The sequence below is a fragment of the Bufo gargarizans genome, chromosome 6, assembly GCF_014858855.1.
Source record: "Bufo gargarizans isolate SCDJY-AF-19 chromosome 6, ASM1485885v1, whole genome shotgun sequence".
Taxonomy (NCBI): Eukaryota; Metazoa; Chordata; class Amphibia; order Anura; family Bufonidae; genus Bufo; species Bufo gargarizans.
The window spans coordinates 381444939-381453314 of NC_058085.1; the positions used below are offsets into that span (position 1 = coordinate 381444939).

Genomic DNA, 8376 nt, shown 5'->3' on the forward strand with positions numbered 1-8376 from the left:
TTATAACATGGTTATAAGGGAAAATAATAGCATTCTGAATACAGAAGGCTTAGTAGGTGATCAATTGAGGGTTGTAATATGCAGCTTTTTTTCTGCACTTGAATCCTGTGGAAAAACTGCATGTATCCAGCAACGTGTGCAGGTGGCCTTAGACCTTGCCCATCTGCCTAGTGCTTTTAATCAGAGTATCCCATAGTTGGATTCTACATTGCCTTAAAATGTAGGTCAAAAGCCCAGGAGTTGCAAGTTTGACAGCGCAGGTCCTCTCTGAGAGTAGCCACCTCGTCACTGGTACATGGGCTGGACAAATTCTTGATCAAAAATTTGCAGAAAAAGCTTCTAATTTTCCTATAGTCAGTACAGCAGTAATGCAGTTTACATTTATTCATGTTTTAAATGTTTAGGGAAACCAACATAATAATGAGCATCTCACACTCTGAACTTTGCTCTAACCCTAAGTTCATACCTGAGCGTTTTACAAACGCTCAACACGTGAAAACCAATGCTTTCCTATGGCCCTGGTTCACACTTGAGCGTTTTACAGCGCGTTTGAACACGCTGTAAAACGCCCGACGCATAAACAAGTTCTTGAGGTTTTTTTGGGGCGTTTGTCGCGCGTTTTGGCCATAGACTCATTGGACAACACTGCAGTCAATCACACAAACGCACGTCAAATGCGCGTTTACTATTGCAAAAAACATGCATAAAAATGCGCAACAAATACGCGCGTCTCAGAAACGCTCAGGTGTGAACCCAGAGTAAGAGGATGGAGTGGGTTTTTGCTACGGCTCACAAAAAGTAAAGAACAAATATATTTAATAAAAAAAGATTAAATAAGTCATACAGCATAAAAATACATACAGCATGCTTCTCTTTAATTCCATAAAATAAATGCAAAACATAATTCAATATTTTTGAAGTAAAAAAAATAATTCTGTGATTTAATTGTTGCGCCTTCTGCTGCTATAAAGTTAAGCATTATATCATAATTACATTATAATTAAATACTATAAATGCTCTCTTTTGTGTTCAAAACAATTATGCAAAAAAGTTTGAAAAGATCTTAAAATGTTAAAAAAAATAACGTATGCAGTAATGGCAGCAAAAAAATAAAAATTAAAACAAGTTATAGCTCTTGCTGTGAGACAAAATGTGGAGGAAATACTGGCGATTTTCTGCAATGGGGTTCTGTGCGGAAAATCCACAGCATTTTATAGCAGCCACAAAGTAGATCCAGACACTGCGTAGAAAATTGAGATTTGAAAGTTAAGCCCCATATAAATTTCCTTGTGGATTTTACACGGATTCCTTTTTACAATCTGCAGCAAAGTCTACAAGGTGTCCTTCTGCATTTTATGCCAGTGTGGGTGCACCGTAAAAGTAAAAAGTGAGCTTACTCATTGATGAGATTTTATATAGGGACCATAGTTATTTTTCTAATGGAGAAGGTCTGAAGTGTCAGGACCCCTTTATAAATCTGCCCCTGTATCAGAGTCACAAGGGGGTTTCCTGGAGTTTAATACCAGAAAGTACTTGTCTCATTCAGCTTGTAGGACTTGTCCCTTAGTCCTTGTATTGCAGATCTGCTTCATGTAGATCAGTAGCGATGGTGCTAGGAAAGGGAAATTCACTAATGTGTAATATTGCGTGGGCATATGCAATTTTTTCTTTTTCATCTTAGGTCAATTTCACACGAGTGCAAATCCAGGTCTAATGACCCAAAGTAACAGCGTCCTAGATCTCTATAATGCTGTTATTTGGGATCGATACAGTCTCAGATTGGTCAGGATTTGCAAGCATATTCACAATAATGATGTGAAACTGGCTGTAGGGTACGGTCACGTTATCCTGCGTTGCCTCAATCAAGTAGATGGAGAAGAGTTTGATGGACCCTGCAGTGGCAAAGCCCCTTCAAACAACTAATCAGAAGGGATATCAGTAGTTGGATTTCCACCAATGTGACATACAGTGTCTTGTAAAAGTATTCACCCCACTTGACTTTTTTTGTGTTATGTTACATTACAGACTTAAATTCAATGTTTTGTTAATCTGAATTTTATGTGATGGATCAGAACACAATAGTCTAAGTTGGTGAAGTGAAATGAGAAAAATATATAAATAAAACTATTGTTTAGAAGTAGAAAACAGATAATTGCCAAGTGCGTATGTATTCACCCCCTTTGTTAGGAAGCCCATAAAAAGCTCTGGTGCAACCAATTACCTTCAGAAGTCACATAATTAGGGAATTGATGTCACCTGTGTGCAATCTAAGTGTCACATGATCTGTCATTACATATACACACCTTTTTTGAAAGGCCCCAGAGGCTGCAACACCTAAGCAAGAGGCATCACTAACCAAACACTGCCATGAAGCCCAAGGAGCTCTCCAAACAAGGGACAATGTTGTTGAGAAGTACAAGTCAGGGTTAGGTTATGAAAAAATATCCAAATCTTTGATGATCCCCAGGAGCACCATCAAATGTATCAGAACCAAATGGAAAGAACATGGCACAACAGCAAATCTGCCAAGAGATGGCTGCCCACCAAAACTCACTGGCCGGGCAAGGAGGGCATTAATCAGAGAGGCAGCACAGAGACCTAAGGTGACCCTGGAGGAGCTGCAGAGTTTTACAGCAGAGACTGGAGGATCTGTACATAGGACGACAATAAGCCGTACACTCCACAGAGTTGGGCTTCATGGCAGAGTGGCCAGAAGAAAGCCATTACTTTCAGCTAAAAACAAAAAGCGTTTACGAAAAGGCACGTGGGAGACTCCCAAAATATATGGCGGAAGGGGCTCTGGTCTGATGAGACAAAAATTGAACTTTTTGGCCATCAAACAAAACGCTATGTCTGGTGCAAACCCAACACATCACATCACCCAAAGAACACCATCCACACAGTGAAACATGGTGGTGGCAGCATCATGCTGGGGGGATGAGAAACTGGTCAGAGTGGAAGGAAAGATGGATGGTGCTAAATACATGGATATTCTTGAGCAAAACCTGTCCCACTCTGTGTGTGATTTGAGGCTCGGACGGAGGTTCACCTTCCAGCAGGACAATGACCCCAAACACACGGCTAAAGCAACACTTGACTGGTTTAAGGGGAAACGTAAATGTTTGGAATGGCCGAGTTACAGCCCCGATCTCAATCCAATAGAAAATCTGTGGTCAGACTTAAAGATTGCTGTTCACAAGCACAAACCATCCAACCTGAAGGCGCTGGAGCAGTTTTGCAAGGAGGAATGGGCAAAAATCCCAGTGGTAAGATGTGGCAACTGCTCATAGAGACTTATCTAAAGCGACTTGGAGCTGTGATTGCTGCAAAAGGTGGCTCTACAAAGTATTGATTTTAGGGGGGTGAATAGTTATGCACATTGACTTTTTCTGTTATTTTGTCATTTTGTTGTTTGCTTCACAATAAAAAAAAAAAAAACATCTTCAAAGTTGTGGCATGTTCTGTAAATTACATGATGCAAATCCTCACACAATCCATGTTAATTCCAGGTTGTGAGGCACCAAAACACAAAAAAAAAGTCAAGGGGGGTGAATACTTTTGCAAGGCACTGTAAATGACCTATCTTGAGGATAGACCATCAGTTTCCTGAAAATTGAAAACTTCTTGACAGTGAGACCACACTGGATGTAATTTTGGCAGAAAAATCATCAAAAAATGTGTCACATCCAAAGGTGAAATCTGCAGCATAAATTGAGGTGCTGGTAAAGTGTTGAAAATTAGCCCCTCTGCACTTCTGTCTTATGTGGATGTACCCTCAAAAAGAAACTGAACATATATGAAGAAATTTTCACTTATTGAAAAGCAGGTACAACATAAAAGATATTTTCATGATACAGTTTCCATATATTTACTTGTTCAGATGTATGGAAATGTTGCACAACATGAATTGTGTAGTTAATTCGGGGACTGTTAAAAAGTCTGGATGAAAAAGTCCTGCATACAGGACTTTTTTGTTCCAGTAAATAAAAGAAAAAACTGTATTCTGAATGGAAACTGAATGGATTCTATTATAATTAATGGAGTCTGTTTGACTCCGTTATGGTCATTTACTACTGTAAGTGCCCATCCAGCACTTCAGTTTTTCTCCCTTGTTCTGCTCCTCTAAAGGAGCAGAACAACAGAAAATAAAACTATGATGTGAACCCTGCCTAAGACGTTCATTGGTGATCGCAACATCTCAGATCCATATTGAAGCATTTTACTGTTTGCAAATAAAAAATTATAATTTAATCCTACTTACCTCATCCATTTGATCACGAAGAGGCCACTGCGACCATCTTGCTTGAAAATTCTGTGCGAAATCTCATGCAGTGCGCGATGACGTCATCATGTCAGACGGCGTGGGGATTTCATATGTCACAGTGCAGGATATTTAACGCAGGATTTTCAAGAAAGATAAGTAGGAATTTGTTTTACTTTTACTGCCATTTCAGGCCAAATTTGTTACCACGAAGCACGAGGAAATTCGCTTTGCGGCGAATCAAATTGTTCCTGCAATTTGGATTGAATTCCTCTTTTCAGCTTCGATTCATTCAACACTACTTCAACATACACTAGTTTCTGGGCTGATGAAAGCAATTTGCTCAGGAAAATACATACACAGTTTAGATCTTTAAATAATCGAATACCCAATATCCAAAAAGTGCTTAACTTTTCCTGTTTTCTCAGTATTTACTACAGTATAGATCTATACCAAAGTAAAACACTACAGTACAATACAATACAATTCAATACGATTCAACAACACAGTGCAATACAATACAATAACATATAATACAGTACAGTACAATAACATATAATACAATCTCATATAATACAATACAATAGAATACAAAACAATGCTACATACAATACCATATAATACAGCACAGTACAGTACAATAACATATAATACAATACTATATAATACAACACAGTACAATACAATCCCATATAATACAATACAATAGAATATAAAACAATGCTTTCTATGACAAATGCACAGAGTACCTTGATGTGATCTTGGCTGTTGTAATACTTCTTATAGCAGGGTATCCGTATTGTCAGATATAATGCAATTATAACAGATACCCAAGCACACCTGCAAAATAAAAAACTCAAATTAGTCCATCAGAGTAGATGAAGATTGCGGAGAGGCTGTTCCATATGTACCTGCCTTGTGCGCAAATTGTATTGTTATGATTTTGTAACCCTACTTCCTCCGTGGTTTTAAGAATTAGAAAAGAGGTCGGACTTGACAAGAACAGACATTAGTGACGTTGTCTTTATAACAGAAAGCAATTGTAGCAGAAATACTTACAGGGTATATCATACAGAACATTGGGAAAAAAACAAAAAGTAAATGGCCCCTCTAGAATGTGCTGCATAATTTCTTACTATATCTTTATAGCCCTCGGTATTCCTGCATAGACATGGATTTAAAACACTGTCCGTCTGCAGTTACCTCTAGGTGGAGTTTAGCAGCTTAAAGTAAACTGCACATTAAATTCAATAGTTACACAGTATGCAGAGAGCTCCAGAGCTCCCTCTAGTGAAGGCTGCAGTCAGAGTTCTATCATTTTATCTATCTATGGCTATGCTGGGGATATATTAAGAAATTAAAGGGATGATAAAGGTATGCCATAAATATCTGAAAGATGCAATCCACATCTCCGAGACCCGTATCTATCTCCACAGGGGACCTAAAACCAGTCCTGCCTGGTGCCCGGCGGCTATAAGTGAAGTGTTAAGGAAAAACAGCCAAACACACAGGCATATATATGTTTTGGTAGCATGTTCCTATTAAGAATTCCAGATCTATAATGTTGCAGTTGGGAAGTCAGATTGTTGTTGCAGGCATGTTATATTGGGTTCATTTTAACTAATAGAGGTCTTTAAATCCTGGCCAGCTTGATGGGTATGCAGTAATAATACTAAAATCTTAATAGGTTAGTGTGCAGGGTTAAAGGGGTTTCTGTAAGGAAAAATATTGATAACCTATCCTTAGGATAGGGCATTGTAGCAGAACCATGAGCAGGAGCAGAGGATGGAAGTGGTAGTGGCTCAGAATACAGGATGTGTCACAGTGGTTTCCCTCAAGCCATTGCTCCCTAGGGCCAGTGCAATGAGAGAAGGGTGCACCCTTTCTTCCCTCAGGGCATTTCCTGTAGTTGAGGCTCCTGGTTGATGGTAGTTTGGGGTGCCCTTGATTTTGGTGGTTGTATGGGTGCCTGGCCAGCGTATGGTGTAGTGGGAATGAGGTAGGACAATAAACATCTCTTTTTACTTGAGTGAAAAATAGTAGTTGTAGTACATCAATAATCGGTAAACAATGCAAGTCTTTTTCCCAGTGGCATATAATGTCTCTCTCTTGTCAGGAGTTCAGAGAGTATCTGTGACTAGCAACTGTTATCTGGCAATTGTGGGTATAATGACCACTGTGGGATAAAGGTTTTAGAGGCACATTTGGCCAGGTTGTGGTTAAGTATGATGAGCGTCTTAAATGTAATCCCTCACAAGCAACAAAGTCTGGTTAGCTGTAGCCACAGGTTACCTTGCTGACACCTATATAGGCCATGCAAATTCTAAGTTCTTTCTTCCTCTCTTTCCTCCCTGCTGTAGCAGAAGCAGTAACTTTCCCAGAGAAGGTTAGTCTATGGATAGTCTTTGGATCAGTAGGCCTGAGGAGAACAAGCACATGGACCTGCCCCCTCCCTCACTAGACAAGACTCCCCCTCTAGACTGAAAGTAGGACTAACCCACACCTGCCAAAAGAGAAGGAAGAGGGAGGTTAACCCTGTCCCTGCCAACCATGCCAGGTCATTCTGGGGGTACATAATATTATATAACAATAGAAACAAACCAAATGCACAGAAACGTCTTAAATAAAACCAGTTGAATTTTTCTTAGCTCAAAATGAGTAGAATGCAATAACTTAAAAAAATGTCTGCTCTCCTGAATGTAGATGTCCATGTAGTTGAACTTTCACATATTTATTTATCACATCGCGCAGGATGTTTTTTTAATCTTTTTCAGTGATTTTTGTTTTTGACAGGAACCACATCAGCTCCTGCTCCATAGGGCCTTATGACTCGAATTGGCTTGTCTGTGTGGAACACCACTCCAGTGTAACAGAAAGTTCCAGGGCCACAGAATCTATCAAAGCTATGGCTTTACAGACAGCAGAGTGACCAGCTACCACAGCATCACAGACAGCAGAAAGGTGAGGGAGAACGAGTTAAGACACCCGTCACCACAGTTCAGGACAGGCAAGCCTGAAAATCTTTATTATGTAGTGGACACCAACAACTATAGGTGCTAGTTTTATAGCCATAGTTTGGGGGAATAAATGCCATCAATTGCCATCTAACTGCAGTGTCCCACTATGTGCTAAATGTGGGCACTTTAAACTTTGCTGCTAACTGTCATATTTCATGTATTTTATTTCCTAATATCAGGCTAGCATTGTCATTGTATCTATTCACCCCTAGATGGTGCTGGTGCCACATACTATATATAGCTGGGGTGTGCTAGCTTAGAGGAGAGAGAACAGGAAGTGGTAGTAAGTAAGAGGAGAGAGGAGAAGGAAGTGTATGGAGGAGCAAAGCAGGCTCAGTCCAGGATGTAGCTGTCTTTCTTTCCTCTGGGCCCTGATCAAGCCTAGAGAAGACAAACAAAGTATTTACAGCAGCACAGCACAACACAAGTAGGTCTATGTCTGAATATAAAGCAAGTCTAATGAAGATTAGAGTTGAGTCTAGCCAAGGGACTTCACAAGCACCAGTGACCAGGAGGAAATTAATGGTACCTGGACACAACTGGATGATTAGTGCGCAGAATTATCCTTTTTCACTAAATGCCTTCTGGGACATAGTGAACCTGAATATTATAGGAGACCATCCAACATCAAATAATGTAGCAGAGAGTTTGCCTGCCACGAGGGAGAACTCCCTTATTGGATTGCTCAACTTAAAGTAAGGAAACCATTATATTCAGTATCTGAGTGCTAGAGATTGAACTATTTATGCAAGAAGTGTAATTCTGCCTGTTAAAACTAAAGTCTTGAGAAAACTCCTCAACTGACAATTGCCAGACCTGTTGTAATTCCAGTTAAACCAACATCTGTATCATTGCTTTTGCTTTATTGATGAACTGTAACAACTGCCCTGAGACGATTGATTCAGTAAATGTTCAACTATTTTCTACTACAACTGACTCCTCATCCTTTCTACTAGTCTCAACATTTGCACCTAACAGTGCTGGCGTCACAAAAACAGGGCCCCAGCCACCAAAGCACCCTAAGCATACCCATTACCATCAAGGGCACCACAACTTCCATCTGGCTGGTGTTCCCTACAATAGAGAGTGCCCCGGAGG

The 8376-nt window shown here is 39.9% G+C and overlaps 1 protein-coding gene across 2 annotated transcripts in view; it reads right to left on the reverse strand.

Annotated features, from left to right (window-relative positions):
• LOC122942418 (killer cell lectin-like receptor subfamily B member 1B allele B) overlaps window positions 1-5104 on the reverse strand; it is a 104930-nt gene extending 99826 nt beyond the window's left edge. For both annotated transcript variants that reach the window (XM_044300031.1, XM_044300030.1), the window contains exon 1: window positions 5011-5104. The gene's annotated coding sequence lies outside the window, so the exon portion shown is untranslated. The remainder of the gene's footprint in view (window positions 1-5010) is intronic.
• Between the last annotated feature and the right edge of the window lie 3272 nt (window positions 5105-8376).